This window comes from Eucalyptus grandis, chromosome 6 (assembly GCF_016545825.1).
Source record: "Eucalyptus grandis isolate ANBG69807.140 chromosome 6, ASM1654582v1, whole genome shotgun sequence".
Taxonomy (NCBI): domain Eukaryota; kingdom Viridiplantae; phylum Streptophyta; class Magnoliopsida; order Myrtales; family Myrtaceae; genus Eucalyptus; species Eucalyptus grandis.
The window spans coordinates 33,587,196-33,607,946 of record NC_052617.1 but is presented as its reverse complement, the minus strand read 5'-3'; the positions used below and the strand labels follow the sequence as shown (position 1 = coordinate 33,607,946).

Sequence of the window (20,751 nt, the reverse complement as noted above, 5' to 3'; positions counted from 1 at the left end):
CCAACCTTTTGTTGAAAATTTCATGGATTTTTAAATGCCCGTTGTCACGTTCGAATTTCGGGAAAAGCACCCGCATGGAAAGAGTACGTACCGCAGTTCAGTTGCCTCTTTTTTGGCTTCGGGACATGAGACGTCTAATTTTATTGACTTTTGCTGGTGTTCTGCTGTAAATTGTCAAGCACTTTCTCGTTATGGATTTGTGTGCATGAATGACTTGCAAATACGAAATGTAGCTGTGCCAAATTAACCTTCGAGGTCGGAGACACGTGATTTTTCCTCTTTTTCATGTTTTGGCGAGAGAATCTCTGACATTTGAAGTTATCGAATCCTTCGATAGATGACAAAGTGTATTAGCAATGTCAGGTGTTGTAATGATGCTGACTAGGGGATGATATTGCGATTATATCGTATATTATTGTATGCCTACAAAACTTGTTAACTATTTTTCAAGCTTCTAGATGGTTATGTGAGTAGAAATCTACAGATGAGTTTAACATTGGAAAATCAAATGAACCTATTTTTCTAAAGTTATATAGAAGTTTCAAAGCGTTGTTGTACTTTCTAACTCTGGTTTTCAGACAAGCCATGACCCAACATGATGATGTTTTCAAAGGATTGAGATTCTCTGCAACTATGAGGTAAGTCGGTGACTATGCTTTATGAGAATTTATAAACAAATTCCTAGAACCGTAACTCTCTCCGCTCCTCCACATCAGCCTCCAGCGTCCTCTTCGAGTCGACTTGCTCCTCATCGCCAGGCCCCTTCACTCGCGCTCCTTCATCATTGACCCGTCGTTGCTGCAACCTGACCCCTGCTGTCATCTCTCTCTCTCTCTCTCTCTCTCTCTCTCTCTCTACACTTACTGCGTATCCTCTGTTTGTTCTAACTTAGACTTGGACTATGTCCGACCACTTTGAGTGGTTTTTGTTGTAACTATGGGTTACGTACGTGAGTAAAACAGACATGTCACCGACCAAAAAGAAAAAAGAGACATTGTCTCTTCCGTGTATGAATTTATTATGTTCTTTGATATCTAAAGTTCATGAATCTCTTTACTTCACGTGTATATTAAGTTCATGAATTTCTTCAATTCATGTATCTCTTAATTTCATGAATCTTTTCAATACACATATCTGTTAAGTTCATTTATCTCTTGACTTCATATATCTTTTTAGTTCATGTGTTTATTCACTTCATGTCCATTCAAACTCTATAAATGGAATTAAACAATTCTTCATTCGATAGAAGAGAGAAGAGTTAAGAGAGAAGAATAAAAGATAGAGCCTATATATGGACATAGAGAGTATAGTGAATAGAGTGAAATTTCTCTTCAATTTTTTTCTATAAGTGTGCCGGTATCGAAAAGTATCTAATAAAGTTTTATTTTTATAGTGCTAATTCAAACAGATTTGTAGTGTTGTATCTTGGGAGTGGGAGGTGTAGTTCGTGAAATTGCTTATTACTATTACTAAGAACTAATCGCCTTAAGAAGATTTAATTAACCGTACCTCACCTCCTGCTTAATTCTGTTACAATCTGTTCGATTTTTCCACATGACACAGGGCATAGTCGAATGACTATGGCAACCGGCCAAGCTAATTCGGGCGAGATTCCACAAAGGCTCCACTCGCGTCTCTATCTTGCCTCATCGCACCAGGCAAAGGAACTCTCGTTCTCAAAGCATCTCCTCGTTTCCGAGACTGCATCTCTTCAAGAAGATGGCCTGAGGACTTCCTGAGTTAATGCCCAGCACAAATTTAGACAATAAGCCGTTCGCTCCATCCGCTAGCTGCCTTTATCAGTGTTAATTTATTGCCACTTTCTCAGTTTTATTATTTTCGTGTAATATATCCGATCACAATAAACAGTATCGCATTGCCAATATTTGTATTTTTCCAATAATTTCCACGCTTAGCTTTTGAATGCAATCATCATAGCCGATAATTGAGCCTAAAGGACACTGACTCTCAACTCTATCCTTCGCGTTGTGGTCCCTTTGAGTCCTCATTCTCGTCGCATAAAAATGCACGGAAGATCATTCCATCAATTCCCTCCCGCCAGCTCAGTCTCTCTGGCTACTAAAGAATGATGATGTGCCGTCTAATGCACCAAAATTTGTCTTAAATGAACTACTTGACCGCAAGGGAAATGCGCTCGATTGAGTCAGAATTGAGCAAGAGCCTTGGCTTGAAGCCAAACATAGCTCGTCACGACGAAAAGCAAGAGTGTTCGTGGGCCATACTAACTGCTTAATTGGGTAGTAATTATAGTCGATGTATATGAATCCCCAAAGTTTGCGGCTACTTAAGCGTCTGGCTTTATGGCTAATCAAGCAACATGTGTCTAGCTCGAGAAAATGCTTCGATGAGCTTCAAACATTCCAATAATTAAAGCCACATTTGAATTTATCCGAAACGCATTAAGTATTATATAAAAAGGCTCAAGGATTTTTAACCCATTTTTGACTACATATATTATCTACCATATTGAATTGATCACATCATCGTCCCACTTTAGCATGCTTTTGGAACTTATCAATTTTGATCACAATTCTACCCACATAATAAATAGTAAGGTCAAATGTGGGCCCTACTCTTGATTTAAGCTTCTTTCTTATCTTTCTTTTTTTTTTTTTTTTGTTATTTTTCCCATTTAGGACAAAACCGATGTACATCTTTTTCCAAAAGAAAAATTATTTATTTGGCGGATTGCCAACTAGTCATCCAGTTGAAGAGTTGTATCTTTCTTATTTTTATTTTGTTATAGGAAACCATTATTATAAAAATGTCCTAAACACAAGTAAGGGTATAAATAATCATCTACAGTTTCAATGAATGCATTTGGTAAACAAAAAAATTATTATGTATCATTATGTTATAATTTGTGTATTTTGACCGCTTATCTTTCATTTAACTTTAGTATTTTGATTTATTCAATGTTTTAATTAAAAAGTTTGGATTGTAAAGAAGTTGATCAATTACAATTCACAAACTATTATGAAATGACATATAAAAGAGTAATGGTTGAACCAGATGCATTCATTAAAACTAGTAGAGGGACAACCTTGTACCTATGTCATTTTTATAATAATGCTTTCCAGGTACAAAATAAAAATAAAAAATAAAAGAAGAAATATGCAACTCATTATTACAATAATTAGTTGACTATTTGCCAAACAAATTACTTTTTTTTTGTCATAAGAGGGACACCGGTTTTGTTCTAAATGGGAAAAGAAAACAAAAAGTAAAAAGAATCCAAACAAAAAGAAGAAAATAAATGTAAGAAATAAGCTTAGATCAAGAGTTGGCCCCACATATGAATTGAAATTTTTAAGTTTCAAACGCATGATAAAGTGTGACACGGAAGAAATAATATGGTCAACTCAAGATTATAGGTCAAAAATGGGATGGAACAAGCACCAAGCTTTGGTTAAAAAGTAAAAGCCACAAAAAACTCTAAACTATGCGAGCTGAGACATATCTTGCCTAAACTTTTCTTTTTTATAAAACCAAAAATCTCAAACTTATAATTATATACACATTTACTCTCTATTAAAGTTCTGACAATGAAAACTATTATGGATGCCAAAAAGCAAATAACGTTAATATGGTGCCCACATGACTTAAATGCAATGACAATGATATTGTTATTGCTGAAAATTATCTAATGGAACTTTGACGAAAAGTAAATATATTACTTAAGTACAAGTTTATATATTTTATACAAAAATAGACTTAAAAGATTAAAATGCGTACTTTACCAAAAAAAAAGATTAAAATGTGTAAATATACGACTGGAGAGACAAATAGAAGTCTAGAAAATTTGAATTAAAGCCAGCTATTTCAGAAATTATCATTAAATAAATACGTAATTTGTTATTTAAATATTATCATATGTTAAATCACGAAAAAGGTATGAAAAGCAACTAAACTAAAAAAAACTAATATCTTGACAGATAAAAGTCAAAAATCAGAAACTAAACGCCGAATATCCCGGCAACGTGCACAAATCTTTCTGGGACAGCATCATGAAGGTTGTACCTAAAAACTTTACGTCAACAGAGTTTCTGACAGTATGAGAGAAGTTATGAAGAGAGAGGGGGGGAGAGAAGACTTGGTGGCCTCTGCTGCTGTCCCTAGTTCGCGTCACTGCTCGCCCCTGCTTTTAGGTGCTTGACTTTGAGTTGCTTCTTAGGTTAAACCTTGTCCGTTTCGGTGAAACTTCACCACTGTCGTATCCAACCTGGGAACTGAATGAGAGCTCTTTCCTCCCTCGGAGCAACAACCACAACACTTATCCAAACTTCAAGGAGGTTTGGTCCACGACCAAATCACACCAAGGACTCCCGAGCTTTTCCCGGTGGAAACATATTGTATAGAGAAGCATCAACAGCGGTGAAAATTGTAGGGAGGAGATGTTGAGAGCATATACCCGAAGTTTTCAGTGTGTTTTGCCACACTGTGTCCTCTACTTTCTTAAATACAATTTTACTCCCTCAACTGTGCTGTGTGCAAAGCTTGATTGACTAGAATTTCTTCTCCCCGATGGAATGCTTCTCAGAAAACCCTACTGTCAAGTTACTGTTACACACACCCTAGATGTTGTTCGGGGGGCGTCGTAGCAATGGCAAATACAGCCATTGAGCACCTCGATCCAAGATCTTCACCGCCAATAACAATGTCGACAAAGTCATCCGTCGCATCTGTGACTTTGATTCTAGGTCATCGCTAGGGTTGAGTACTGTCCTAGCCAAGGCGTTTTCAGGCCTGGACCGTTCATACCAGAGAAGTACCCGACCGAACAAAACCGGTCGGCTCAAGCTGGTTCAAGCCTCGCCCACCTTTTTTAGGGGGAAAAGAGGAGCCCCCGGGGGGGAATTAGTTATTATACTTTCGGTCTCAAAATTCACTTTTTTTTTTTACTGTTTTCGGCCACTTTTTGGAATTCAACCCATATCGGCACATTATTGCTCGTTTACTTGATCTAAATTATCTTCTTCTTTTTTTCTTTTTTTAACTTATATAAGACTTTATTAAAGTGTTTCGATCATACTAGTATATTTTCATAGTTTATATTTGTCAGATTTTTATTAAAAAAACAATATTGGCTGATCCGGGCCTTTTCCGGCCTCTCAGGCTCGAAGGCATGAATTTGCTGGGAAAAAAAAGGACAAGCACAAAATCTCGGCATGAGCCTATACGGGCAAGAAAAATTAGATTGGTTTGGACTTTTGCTTACCCCTAGCCATGACATCAATGGCAACATAATTGGGTTGAGGTCATCCACGCCGACGTGATGAGAGAGAGAGATTAGGACAATAGAGGGTTACTAATAGTATTTCACAGACTACGATTAAAATGGGTGTGAAATAAGAGAAACATTGTACAATCATCCCTAAACATATTATTAAAAAAGGGAGTGTGGATAGCTTTGTAGAGAGAAATGATACATTTTAAAATGAATATACAATTTTGCGGGAATCACGATGCAAATTCAGACTTCTAGAATCAGATAACACAACATGATAAAGTCTCGAAAAGCTCAAAAACTTTATTGAATACATACTCTAAAGCCTGTCCCAAAAGTTCACTCCATCTTGGGGGCTCAAGCATGGCTTCACTGCTTCTCTTTTGCGTACTAATTGCTTCTTGTTACGCGATTGACTTCTTGATCGGACAGAATGATTGCGCAGCACAAGGTCCGAGGGAGGGTATGTCGCCTTTGGTTTCCGACTATTGGGACTTATTATTGCGCCCGTTGTCTCGCGTCGATTACGTGTCTTGCTTGCTGTGCAGAACATGAGGGGTGGTCCACGGCACCTTGTTTTTCCGACTGAGTGTGTCTCCGACCCCCCTCGGCCTTTCGAGTTGTGTCGGTCGGCCATTCCGGGGCTTTGCTTTGTTGATGTGGGATGTTCGGGGGGTCGCACGACGTCTAACTCCACTCGATTGTCTCAGGAGTTGGGAAAAGATTTCCACAGTTTGTATCATAGAACTACATGACTTTCAAATTTGGCGACTACCTAGATGTAGTTATCTCTTTCGCTATGTATTTCTTTCCCACGTTTTGACCTAATGTTTATCTCCAAGGATAAGAGAGTTCGGTGAAAAACTTGGACTATAATGCTCGTTAGACTTTTCTAGCATTTGCTCCACTTAGGGAAAGTTTTGTTTCCTGAAGCCATCTTTCATCATGACATGAGTAGTGATTTCGTTTTTTTATTCTTGGCTTTTGATCATTAACGTACTGGTTATTTTAATTGATTAGTTTTGACCCCACGAAGTTTTTGATTTTGTACCCTGAGATAATTTGACAATAATCTTGTATGCTAATCTTGTAAAAAGTCCATTTACATGAACCAAGGGGACCCGAAGTGTGTTAAAGATCCATTTTAACTTTTGCACCTCGAGATTGGCATGGTTAGGTGAGGCGTTGGTGGATCTTCAACTTGGGTTATCCATTCAAATCTCACGCCGATTTTCAATTTGGGTTATCCATTCAAATCTCACGCCAATTTTTCAACTTGGGTTATCCATTCAAATCTCACGCCGATTTTCAACTTGGGTTATCCATTCAAATCTCGCTCACTACGTGTCAACTCCTCAGATTCAAGGCACCTGCACATGCCAAAAGCCTTGACTTAATTGATTTATGGAGCTTGCAAGGTGTGTCATGGACTTCGAGGTAGTTAGGTTTCTGCATCCATGCCCCTTGATCATTATATATATATATATCAATTAACTTTCTTGAGACTATATAGAAGAAGCAAATTATAAAGTTGAACAAAGTTAGAACCAACTATACCTTCATTGAATCTTTAGTTTTTCCTCAAGCGGAACGCACTAAGAAAGAGAATTATAGAGGGAAAAATCAAATGAAAGACCAAACAACGGATAATTATCGAGTCACTTCATGATAAAAAAATGTTACTAACTTTTATGTTTAACCAGAGTTACTAGGATTCCATTAAAGAATTATTGCTAAAATTATAGGTACAATCACTTCTAACTATTCGAGGAGAGACAGTATTTCATTGGAAAATCAATATAACTACGGATTTTGAAGCATAATTCCTATCGTGAAGGGAAGTCGCCAACGCTAAGTTGAACAAAAGTTACGAAGGTTTCGAGGGAACTGTAATTGTCGAGGAACAACAGTTACCAAGTATCGGTGCTATCAGATACGACTACTACAAGAGAATCGTTGCATAATTGCAATATTATTGACGGATAACCCCTTAAGTTAACAATTTTGAAGCTAATTACTGTCCTGAAGGAAAATTTTTAGTTCCAGTTTCATTTAAGTTGCTAGAATAGTCCTCAAATACTGCAAAGAATGTTTCGAATGATAAGTCCTCCCAAACTTATCATAACTTAAATAAATTTGCTATCCTTCAATTAAAGATACATAAAGCTGGTCAAAACCGAAGCTATGAGGGCTTTGGAAGATTGTTTCAGCAATATATAGTGTTGATGCCTCTACATCCATTGAGGAGGAAAAGTTAGAATACATCAGGAGATATCACAAGAATCTACGATCGGAAATCAACAGAGATATCAGGTTTGCAGTTTTCAGGGTTGATACAGATGGAGATGCAATTTGAAAACGTATGATATTTCCTACGAGATTTGCCGCTGGTTCAGGATATGTGAATCAAAATTATCAAGATGCAACGAGGGTTTGTTGGTCCTTCTGAGTACTACCCTATTCATAACATTCATTTGCAATGCAAGGTGGGCTGATATTGATGTCGCATTGGGTTTAACTCCGGGACAAAAGCCTGAAGATAGGCATGATATTTTCAGTAGAGTAGTCAAGATGAGACTAGGTCATTTGATTTCAGATTCAGAAGAAAGCCAACGATTTGGGGCGGTCACCGCAGGTAAGAAATGCATAATTGTACATTTAGTTTTTAATATTGCAGTACGGTTTATTCTATTAATAGAGCTTACTATCTGAACGTTCTTTTCTTGTAGTTGTCTACACAATCGAATCAGAGAAACGCAGGCTGCCGCATGCTCACATTTTGCTTTGGTTGCAACAGACAATGAATGGTCGACAACCACAACCATAGCCCATTTGCGTATGAATGTGTTTCAAAGTTCATGACTCATGGTGCTTGTGGATCATTGAATCATGGTTCACCGTGTCTGATTAAAGGATATTGCTCGAAACAATTTCCAAAAATCTTTTGTGCCAAAACAACTTTTGATTCAAATGGTTTTCCTAACTATAGGAGAGGAGATAATGGATAAAGGAGAAGTTCACTTGGATAGTTGTTATGTTTTTGCAATATAATGCTCGCATGGTTATAGAATGGTTGCAAGACATCGAGATTAATAAGGAAGTTGGTTAAATATATTAACAAAGGCCCAGATAGAATAAGAGCAATTTTGGAAGCTAATATTATGGCAAATACTCAAACCAGGAGAGTCTAGAACTAATAAACTCAATGAAATAGAAACTTAGATTGTCGATATACATCTGCTAAACAACCCATTTGGCGTATTTTTCACTTTCGCATTCAGTAAACAGAGCTTGCTGTGGACCGTTAGCTCTGCATTTACCATTCATGAATAAGGTGACCTATCAAAGTGGAGAAAATCTTGAAAAATTCTTTAATAGAGTTCATGTTATCAAAATAACTTTCCCGTAGTGGATGAAAACTGATCAGAACTTTTCAAATGCACGGGAGTTAACGTATCCTGATTTCCCAAAAAAAGGATCTGGAATCATTATGGAAAGATTTGGACATGGACAAAGCAAGGCCAATGGATTGGTAGAACTGTGCATGTGCATCATAACTCAGGTGATTTATGTTATATGAGAATGTTATTGAATATCGTTGGAGTTGCAAGCAATTTTTTATGACATTAAATTGTCAAACTGTCAAGATTTTGTGCAGTCCACGCAGTAATCTGCATGTTATACCTTAGGTTTACTTGGTGATTTTAGAGAATGGCATCAAGCATTTTAGAAAAGTATTCTATTGTTGGTGACCCATTTAAGTTGTCTGAGTGTCATGGTGATAAACGGGGAGAAGATATTGTACAGAGAATGAGGAACATCAGGAGCATCTTGAGAATCATGTTTTATTTAAGCATGAAAAAATATTCAATCTAAATGCAACTTCACTTGTAGAGTTTTAAACTTCCTATGGTTGACATGTCACTGTTAGAGAATGTAAGTAGTAGATTATTAAGAGAAGAGTTGTCTTGTGATATGAATGAACCTTAGAGTCAGCATTCCCAGTGCATACAACCAATGAATGATGAACATAGAACTATTTTGGATGCTGTCATAGATTCTGTGGAAAATTGAAAAGGCAGATTGTTTTTTGTGCATGGCCATGGGGGAACTGGTAAGACTTTTCCACTGGTGGAGATTCTAGGCAAATTTTACCAGTGATAGCCGGTGGCAAAAGGGAGAAACGTGAAAAATGTCCAAAAAGTTCTAAACTTATTTATTTTTTACTAATTCAATCCTAAACATTTTCAATTTTCCTAATTGAGTCTTAAACATTTTTACATGTTGCCAATTTTTGCCAGAATTTGCTGCTATGGACAATAGCCATCTTACGTGGTATGGTCGGCGCAAGTATGGACAATTTATAAAAGCTTAATATTTTTCAAACTTTTATTTTTTTTTCACTTTTTTTGCTTTTTTTCTCTATTTTTTTTTTTCCAACTATGGCGACGAGAGTCGTCAAGCCCTTGTTGGATAGGCAGCCACTGGTCAAGGGTCACAGCCCTCACTTGGATATGGATGAGACCATTGCAAACCTCAGCCTAGCCTTGCCCACAAACCTCACCTAGAAGGCCATTGTGGCCATAAGTGAGGACATACTTGCCCTTAGCTAGCGAGGTTAGCCTTGCCTAGATTTAGGCAAGAGTTGCACACCCTTGCTAACCTCAATTTAAAAGTTTATTAAAAATTATTTATATCAACACCAACCCTGTCATATGGAACCGCTAACATTCACATTAGCAAATTCCGGCCAAAATTAGCTTGATGAACACAATTGGCAAAAGGCAAAAATATTTCTAACTCAATTGGTAAAAATTGAAATATTTATGATTAAATTAGCAAAAGTACAATAAGTATAGGACTTTTTGGACAATAATCCTGGGAAGAAACAGTTAATGCATCAATTAATAGATCAAGCCTATGGCAATCTTTTGAAGTATTCCAATTAAGAAGAAACATACGATTGTTGGATTCTTGGTAAGATCCAATATTTTGGTGTTGGATTTTTTATTTTACTTTTTTGGTCGAATGTGTTGGAAGTTAGTGAATGGATATTAGAGATTGGAATTGGAAATGTTTCAGTAACAAGGTTGGAAGGAGAAGAAGAGCCAACTTGAGTAAAGATTTCGGATGATCTATTAATGGATTTTGGAGAAGATCCGATCGAATCCCTAGCATCTTCAACCTATCATGATTTTCTCCAAAATTTTACCAACGAATGACACAGCTGATGTTATCAATTCCCCTTTGCCATCTCTTGTACCTTTTGAAGGGAAGACATGCTTTAGCTCTGATTTAGAGTCCAAAACTTTCATTGCAGCCATGTTGGGCTTAAGGTATTTGTTAAACAATGGTCCATTTACATTTCACATTCAACAAAATATGCTTTAAAAAAAAAGTGGTGCTAGAGTCCCATTCAGTTGGTATTATGTATATGTCCTAACCACTCGCTACTAAAATCGCCCACCTAAATATCGGACACCAAAATTATGGCCAATTCTATCTTATACCCTCTACCTATTCCTCCTCACTTCCGGCACACAGTAGGGAAGAACCTCTTCAAGAATGGAGCCATGGACGTCATGCCGCCTGATAAATAAATTACAAGAGAGAGTCTTAGTCGCAATAAAATCTGAAGTTTTAACATGGACAACAGAAGAGAGAATAGGCTGATAAGAAAGATAAGAGTATTATACGAAATGCCAATGTCGTATCTGAATACTAACCCGCTCATGGCGACGGCAATGCATGTGATGAGAACGTAAGCCATGAACCCAGGATAATGCTTGGGGACGGCACTGCTTTCGAGTGCCGAAACCACCTGCCATCTCGATGAAACTAGAGAAGACACAAATGTGTAGTAACTGCGATGGACTCCAAGATCTTTATAAGATAATCATAATCCGAGAATTCTCATCCTAATTACGATCCGTCTTTACAAGTAGGATAACTTTATACAATGAACGATAAGAAATCGTCTTGTATATGTCTATAATTAATCAAATACTTTTTATGAGTATATATACAAAATAAATTTAATATTTTTTTTTTCTCTGAGTAAAAAGTAATCAGTTCATATATGTTATTATATTCTAGAGCAATATTTGAATATAATTAGGAGCAACTAGTTCACTTCCCATGACAGCCGTCTTCAATATGAGAAATTATTGTGCCTTATTTTTCCAACTAATCTTATTTTATATTTTCCCCCAACGGAGGCTCGTGGTTAGTGAAACTATGAAAGTAATACACATCATTAATCTTACTCTGTGGCATTTAGGACCATCTCCATGGACAAATTGATTCATGTAAATTCATAATATGGTTATAGTTCTAACAATTCAATCTTCAAGCACCCACAAAAGAATAATGAATATTTCAATTAATTCAATCAGTTTAGAATTATCCAACTCTTCAACCATGAAAAAGGACAATTATGCGCAGCGCTCATGTGATCCTCGCAGGAAAAAGGGTACTTGATTGATCATACCTTATGTTCATCTCACATGAATACTAAATTTCATAGATGTCAAGGATAAATATCTATTTCTATCAAATTCACAGGCTCAACTAAAGTACTCTTAATGATTATCAGCATTAAACCCAAGGAACAAATTTACGAAGATAAAGAAAACCAATAATCGCAAAACTTTAGTGAAAAAATGAGGTGCTTATACTTGATCACTAACTTCTCTTCCAAGTCAAATCTTTTGGCCATCATCACGTAATCTTCTTAAGGCCACCTAAGCTAATGACTCACCATCTTCATTAATGGCTTAGATTTGGGCAATTATGAGATTTAGATATTTACCACTTGCCTAAATTCAAGAACTTGCTCCCCAAGCATTCTAGAATATGACGGTCCATCTACGATCACGCACTTCTTCTTGTACCAATGATCCTCCCAGACTTGGGACATCTCCTCGATGGGGATGTTCTTCGTCTCAGACACGAAGAAGTAGATGAAGGTGGTTATGAGGACGATGAAGAAGGCAAAGAAGATGAAGAGGCCGAACTTCATGTGGCAAAGCACAGTGAGGAAGATCTGCGTGATCAGGAAGGTGAAGAACATGTTGATGCAGACAACAATGCTCTGAGCGGCCGACCGGATCTCTAGAGGGAATATCTCACTCGGCACCATCCACCCCAGCGGCCCCCACAAGATGCAAATACAGATCACCACAAGGATTGCGTACCACCCAGGGAGGTTGTCCACTTGGCTCGTCACGCCGAACTTCCAGCCGATCAGGGACGCCACTACCACCTCTGCAATCACAAACGGTTAATTTTTTTGCAAAAGATAGGGATTGGACATTTGCGACTAGAAACGTAGAGGAACATCAAACACCAAGATGGTCTAAAGAGTTGTATTGACACTTCATTAAAGATCGACATATGGTTGGGTGAGTAAATAAGGAGTGGATACTTAAAGATATCTAGTAAAGTAAAGAGTGTAATGAGTCTAAAGATGTTTGTGTACCTACAAGATGAGCATCAACCCTCCATCTCAGATGAAGAGATGGCGATGTCCCCACTTGTCAGTCCCATACACCGAGATGAATGTTGCGGCCACATTGACTCCACTAGGGATAACCGCAGACATGAGCGATGCATCATTCCCGAACCCGATGGTGATGAACAGGACTGGCTCGCAAACATGACCACGTTGATCCCGGTAAGCTGCTGGAATATTAGAATGAGCACCGACATGATCAGGTGTGGCCGGCACTTCCTCTTTGCTAAGAGGTTGCTCCATGGGTCCTTCAGAGTCTTGGATGCCTCGCTTACTTCCATGATGTCATTGAACTCAGCCTCCACCTCGCAGTCAGAGACCCCCCAGATGCGGTGGAGCATCTCTCGCGCCTTTGTGGATTGTCCTTCTCGAGGATGGAGTTGGGGGTGTTAGGGAGGAAGAAGGCCGAGATGCTGATGTCGAGGGCAGGGACCGTCGCGCCGCTGAGGCTCATGCGCCACCCTTCACCATTGGCCATATTCTGGGTGAAGTAGTTGATCACGTTTGCGCACAGGATGCCCACCGTGATGGACAACTGGAAGAGCACGTTGAGCGAGCCGCGGTGCTTGTATGGCACCATCTATAACACAGAGTGGAACGGAGTGTAAATTTCGATTACAACCAACATGTTCATTTAGGTTGATTTTATTGCAATCTCAAAAGTAACACATAATTCCAATTATGCAATCACGGTTGATTAAAGCCCATATAAATATTACATGCAACTGAAAGTCTGCAGTAATTATCATCAAATCTCTTCATCCAGATATGGAGAAAATCGGCTCAAACTGTTACTTTGTTCATAATTCTTATTTCGTTTACTTGAAAGGAAGCATGGTTAAACTAAACCTCTCGACTCTGCAGGGACAGCAGCAGGATAATCAATAATTTGACCAGATTAGTTCTTTCTTTTTAGAAAAAATATAGCAATTTTGAATGAACTTAATATATTAAATGTAGATTTAAAATGGCCTATAGAGAGATCTTGTAGGAGTCTAGTAATTCTAAGTAAGAATTTGGGTTAGCGAAAACAATGGGTAAAAAACACACCGGCAAGCATGTTTATACATGTAACATATGATACGTGAATAATGAAAACTTGGTACAAGAATAGCGCAGTTTTACTTGAGTTGCGAAGCCGACTGCGATGCCAAGTAGAATCCGGCCAATGATCAGCATAACGATGTCCTCAGCGACAGCATTTACGCGAGCACCGCAAAGGAAGATTATGCCACCTAACATCATGGACCACCTCCGACTCAAGCTCCTCGTCACTGTGGATACGCAGAATGAGGCCATGAGTGCTGCCGAGTAGAGCGACGATGTGAACATTGTCAGCATGAAGCTGTCAAATTTGCAGTATTAATTTGTTGAATCGTCCAATACCTCCTTCCGGTGCACGGTAGGAAAGAACTTCATCAGGAATGGAGCCATGGACGTCACGCCGTCTTAAGTGCATAAATTACGAAAGAGAATCTTGGTCACGATAAAATCCGAGTTTTCGACGCGAACGATAGAAGAGAGAAGGAGCTGATAAGAGCACTACCCGAAATACGTCATATCCCCGAATATCAACCCACCCATGGCGGCGGCAATGCATGTGATGATAACGTAAGCTGTGACTTTCCTAGGATAATCTTTGGCGACGCCGTCACTTTCGATGCCAAAACCACCCGCCATCTGGACGAAACTATAGAAGACAAACGGAGATTCGACGTCAATGGAGGACTGACTGTATTTATACACGTTTGTGTGGGGATTTTTCTTCAATCTCCGCAATCAATTCTATTCGGACTCGGTCTTGTGCTGTGTTTTTAACAGGAAGGGTGACTCCTGAGAGAGATAGGACTGAGGAAAGAAATAAGGTTGAGATATTCGAAATGTGAGATCTTAAGATAATGATAATCCGAGAATTCTCATGCTATCTACGATCTAGCGGGGAAAATCACTTTATGCAGTCAATTGTAAGAAATCGTCTTGTGTATGTCTATAATTAATCAAATACTTATTATATGTAAATAGATAATTCAATTTTTTTTTCTCTGAGTAGATAATGGTTAGTTTATATATGTAATTATATTGTTACAATTTGTAATCCTAGAGCAATATTTGAAATAATTAGAAGCAACTAATTTACTTACCGAGCCTACTGTTGTCAATATGAGAAATTGTTCTGTTTTATTTTTCAAAACTAATATTGATTTTATTTTATTTTTTGCCCCCGCTGACGCCAATGGTTAATGAAACTAGAAAAATTATATAGACACTATTAATCTTACTTATTGAGGCATTTAGCACCATCTTTGTTGACAAATTGAATCATGAAAATCCATAATATGGTTTTATCTCCAACTATTTGATCTTCAAGCAACAATGAAGGATTAATGAATTTCAACTAGTCCGATCAATTAAGTATATCTAATTTTCCGAGTGAAGAAGTACAACTATACACAGTGCTCGTGAGGTCTTCGCAAGAATAATTTTTGCTTAATTTGTCATGATTTTTATATATATATATATATATAATATATAAATTCTGAATTTTATTGATCTTTAGGATTAAATATCTATTTATATCAATTTCGCACACTCAAAATGTTATACTTTCTAATAGTTATCGACAATAAACTCAAGGAACATATTTGCGAAATTAAAAAAGGGAATCAATATTCTCAAATTTATCCTATCAAAATTAATGTTATTAAATCCAGTGTACATAGAAGAGATAATCGATGAACCTAAATCAGTCGCACTTATTCAACGACCCAAAAAAAAAAAAAAAAAAATTTGTCTGCATGCAAACCCTGGTTCCAGGAAAGCATGTAACCTAATCAAACCTAACATACTGAAATTGCATGGATGAGAAAAACATAGTCAAATTATTTCCTTAAATTTTAGGAAAAAATTGAGTGTCTAAACTTTCTCTGGAAATGGCAATCCATCTACACCACGTACTTCTTCCAATACTAATGTTCCTCCCAGACTTGGGACATGTCCTCAATCGAGATGTTCTTCGTCTCGGGCACGAAGAAGTAAATGAAGGCAGTCATGAGAGCGGCGAAGAAGGTGAAGAAGATGAAGAGGCCAAACTCCATGTGTTAGATCCTTGTGAGGAAGATTTGCGCGACCAAGAAGGAGAAGAACATGTTGACGCACACAATAATGCTGTGAGCGGCCGGCCGGATCTCTGGGAGATTATCTCGCTCAGCACTAGCCACCCAAACGGCCCTCACGAGAAGGCGAAGGCGAACACAAAGGTGTAGATGCATATTACCACGACAATTGCACACAGCCCGAGGAGGCTGTCCACTTGGCCTTTCACGCCGAACTTCCAGCGAATTAGGGACGTCACTGCCACCTATGCAATAACAACTAGTATAATTCTTTACAAAATATACGGATTGGATATTTACGATTAGAAACATAAAGGAACATCAAACACCATTGATGGTCTAAAGAGTTCTACTGACACCTTATTAAAGATCCAGACATGGTCGGATGAGTTTATAAGGAGTGTACAGTTGAAGATATCTAGTAAAGAGTGTAATGAGTCTAAAAATGTTTGTGTACTTGAAAGATGAGCATCAACCCTCCACCCCCGATGAAGAGACGGCGACGCCCCCACTCATCTGTCCCACACACAGAGATAAATGTTGCGGCCAAATTGATGCCACTAGTGATAAGTGTAGACATGAGTGATGATGCATCGTTCCCGAGCCCAATGGTGATGAACAGGACTAGCGCATGGAACATGACCACATTGATGCCGGTAAGCCGCGGGAATATTGGAATGAGGACTGACATGATCTGGTGTGGCTCGTACTTCTCCTAGGCATGTGTCACGGCCCGAAAGTTAGCATGTCCAAGAGGTTTCCATGGCACGGGCGTGACACGTGATGACCCTCGACCTATGTTCCCGAGATGTACAGTATTCTCCTAGGGGCGGGTGATACCGTATTTGTACGCATACGTTATAAATGCGAGTAGCTGGTAGTTGGCCATAAATGCATATAGCTGGTAGTTGGCTATGAATGCAAGTGGTTGGTAGATGGGGAGGTGTAATCTCCACCGTTAGATCTAAGGAGATCTACGTAGGGTTTGCCTTATACTTGTATATAAAGAGGTGTCCTCCCTCATTGTAACTCATTCACAACATATATGAAAATCCAGAGCTTCTCTCTCATCAAGTGTTTATCTCTCTAGAAGTTCGTTGTGAGTCGAGTGTGAGAAAGGCCGCTTAGGGTAAAACCTAAGGCCGCACGGGTGAATCGAGAGTTGATCGAGAGTGATCGATCGGCCCGTGACAAGTGGTATTGGAGCTGAGTTTGTTTCAAGCGCAAGCACAATAGCTGATCCACGATTTGATGAGGCGCTAGTCCTGGGTGATGACTGCGCTGATCGTGGGCGGAACGCCGAGAAGAGCGGCGTCAAGGGGAAGAAGAACCGTGGTGGTTCAAAGGAGCCTATGGGGGATCTTGCACAACGGATGGCGAAGCTAGAGTTGTTCGTCTCCGATGTCCAAGGATCGGTCGACGACCTGACCCAGACCGTGGACGGAGTTGACGCCGGAAGGGAGGAGCTGGTTGCGGAAGTGCAAGAGCTCAAGACCGGCATGGGAGAACTCCGCCACAAGTTGCTGGGGACCCTACAGGAGGAACTAGCCCAACGGTACGAACCCTTTAAGGCTGCAATGGCGGCCATGCGCGCGGAGATTGCGAAGCTTACGGGTAAGCTCGCCGAGGCACAAGCCGCACGCGTGAACGGTGTCATCACGGGTGCAAGGTCCACGGGTGGACACGCCGAAGCCAAAGGAATTCCGAGGCTCGCGGGTGGCCAAGGACGTGGACAACTTTCTATGGTACATGGAGCGGTACTTCCAGGCCATGGGAATCAACGACGACCAAACACGGGTAAACACTGCATCCATGTACTTAGCGGATAGTGCTTTATTGTGGTGGCGCGTCGTCGGTCGGATGATAGGTGCGGGAATCCTATCGCGACCTGGGTAGGCTTCGTCGAAGAGTTCCGACGGAACTACTTTCCCGCTTATGCGGAGGAGGAAGCTCGTGACGAGCTGAAGCGTCTCGAGCAAAAGGGTGGTGTGCGCGACTACATCAAGCGGTTCTCGGAGTTGCTACTCCAAATCCCCGATGAACGAAGTCAAGCGTTTCACCGCTCATGGGCGGTCTCAAGCCATGGACGAAACAAGAGTTGAAGCGGTACAACGTGGGAGATCTCACTACGGCCATGACCGTAGCCGAGTCGCTCGTGGAGTACAAGGCGTCGCCTTCCACATCCCGACGGACACCCGTCCAAGGGACAAAGGCACCGGTGGGGGAGATCGGTAGATTCAACAATCGCCCGACTGGAGCTAGACCGCCGAATGGTCCTCATCCTCACCGGGCCAATACGGGACAAAATGGGGGTGGGCAAAGGAAGGTACGCTCGTATAGCTGTTTCTTTTGCGACGGTCCACACATGGCACGGGATTGCCCGAACAAAGCCAAGTTGGCCGCTCTTTGCAAAGAGGACGAGCCTAGGGAGGAAGCACGGCTGGGGTCGCTGCGACTCCTTAGCACGATCAAGACCAAAAAGGCGAAGGAGCCTAAAGGCTTGATGTTCGCGGACGTGAAGATCGGAGTGACCACGATGAGTGCGCTCGTGGACACGGGAGCATCCGACATCTTCATCTCGGAGGAGGCCGCGAAGAAGCTTAACCTACGGGTTGAGAAGGGAGCCAGCTGGCTCAAAACCGTAAACTCAAAGGAAGTCCCTGCGATCGGGGTTGCACGGGACGTGGAGCTACAACTCGGCTCATGGAGAGGCAAGGAGACTCTAGAGGTAATTCCACTTGACGACTACAATATTGTCATTGGAATTAAATTCCTAGATAGGATCCAAGCTGTTGTAGTTCCCTTTGCGGAATGTATATGCGTGTTGGAAAAGAGTAGCCAATGCATGATTCCGGTCCATCGTGAGTCGGAGCGTGATCGAAAGATGATCTCGGCTATACAACTCACCAAAGGAGCAAGGAAGGGAGAGGTGACCTTCCTGGCAACCTTGAAGATTGAGGACGATAAGGGTGAAGGGAAGGAAGTCCCGACGGAAGCAACCCGAGTCCTCAACACATTCAAGGATGTCATGCCTTCGGAGCTGCCGAAGAAGTTGCCACCCAAGAGAGAGGTGGATCACCGGATCGAGCTTGTGCCTGACGCTCGACCGCCGGCCATGGCGCCTTACCGTATGGCGCCACCCGAGTTAGAAGAGTTGAGGAGACAACTCAAGGAGCTGCTCGACGCGGGCTACATACGGCCGTCAAAGGCCCTGTTGGGTGCGCCGGTCCTGCTCCAAAAGAAGCACGATGGGTCACTCCGGATGTGCATCGACTACCGGCGCCGAACAAGCCGACCGTGAAGAACAAGTATCCGATCCCGCTCATTGCGGATCTCTTTGATCAACTTGGGGCGCTAAATGGTTCACAAGCTGGATCTCCGATCGGGTTACTACCAAGTTCGGATCGCCGAGGGGGATGAGCCGAAGACAGCCTGCGTGACACGGTACGGATCCTATGAATTCTTGGTTATGCCGTTCGGCTTGACCAACGCTCCGGCCACTTTCTGCACGATGATGAACAAGGTACTCCACCCTTTCCTAGATAGGTTTGTAGTGGTTTACCTAGATGATATCGTGATATATAGCCGGAGGTTGGAAGAACATGTCGAGCACATAAGGCAGGTCTTCCAAACCTTGCGCGAGAACGAGCTGTTCGTCAAGCGCGAGAAGTGTGCCTTCGCCCAAGAAGAAGTTCCGTTCTTGGGGCACATCGTCGGGGGTGGACGAGTGCGGATGGACAAGGCAAAGATTCAATCGATCGTCGAATGGGAGCCGCCGACGAAGGTACCTGCGTTGAGGTCGTTCTTGGGCCTCACCAATTACTACCGACGGTTCGTGCGGAGCTACTCGAGCATCACCGTGCCACTCACGGACCTACTGAAGAAAGAAAGGGCGTGGGAATGGACGGATCGATGCCAAAGAGCCTTCGACCGATTGAAGACCGCCATGACCAAGGAGCCGGTGTTGGCATTGCCCGACCACACCAAACCTTACGAGGTAGAGACCGATGCATCGATTATGCGATCGGTGGTGTTCTTATGCGGTGATGGACATCCGGTGGCGTTCGAGTCCCGAAAGCTGAACGACACGGAACGTCGCTACACCGTCCAAGAGAAGGAGATGACCGCGGTGGTGCACGCCTTCGGACGTGGAGACATTACATCCTCGGGATCAAAGTTCGTCGTGAAGACGGACAACGTGGCCACGAGTTACTCACCCAAAAGAAGTTGAGTCCGGCGGTGCTCGATGGCGGTGACTTTTCGCGGAATTCGACTACGCGCCGGAGTACAAGCCGGGGAAGGCCAACTCCGTGGCAGATGCGTTGAGTCGAAAGACGGAGCTGATGAGCCACACGATGAGCCAACCGAGCTGTCCATGGGTCGGCCGCATCAAGGAGGGATTGGCGCATGATCCACGAGCCCAAGCCCTCATCGGGTATGCCAAGGAGGGAAAAACCCGACAATTCTGGTGCGAGGACGAGCTCCTCTACACCAAGGGAAGGCGGTTGTATGTGCCTTTCTATGGGAAGCTGAGAAAGGAGATCTTGCACGAGTGCCACGACTCGAAGTGGGCGGGTCATCCAGGGATCCACCGCACGTTGGCCCTCGTCGAAGATCGGTACTATTGGCCACAGATGCGCGACGACGTGGAGGCATATGTGAAGACTTGCCTGATTTGCCAACAAGACAAGTTGGAGCAACGATCGTCGCCAGGTTTGTTACAACCACTTCCCGTTCCATCTCGTCCATGGGAAAGCGTTTCCATGGACTTCATCGTCAACCTACCCAAGTCCGAAGGGTGTCGGACCCTAATGGTAGTGGTTGACCGGTTTTCCAAGTATGCGACATTTGTGCCTGCGACAAAGGATTGCCCGGCC

General features: G+C 41.5%; 1 pseudogene; it reads right to left on the bottom strand.

Moving 5' to 3' along the window:
* Positions 1 to 1,596: 1,596 nt before the first annotated feature.
* LOC104451822 lies at positions 1,597 to 14,441 on the bottom strand (annotated as a pseudogene).
* Between the last annotated feature and the right edge of the window lie 6,310 nt (positions 14,442 to 20,751).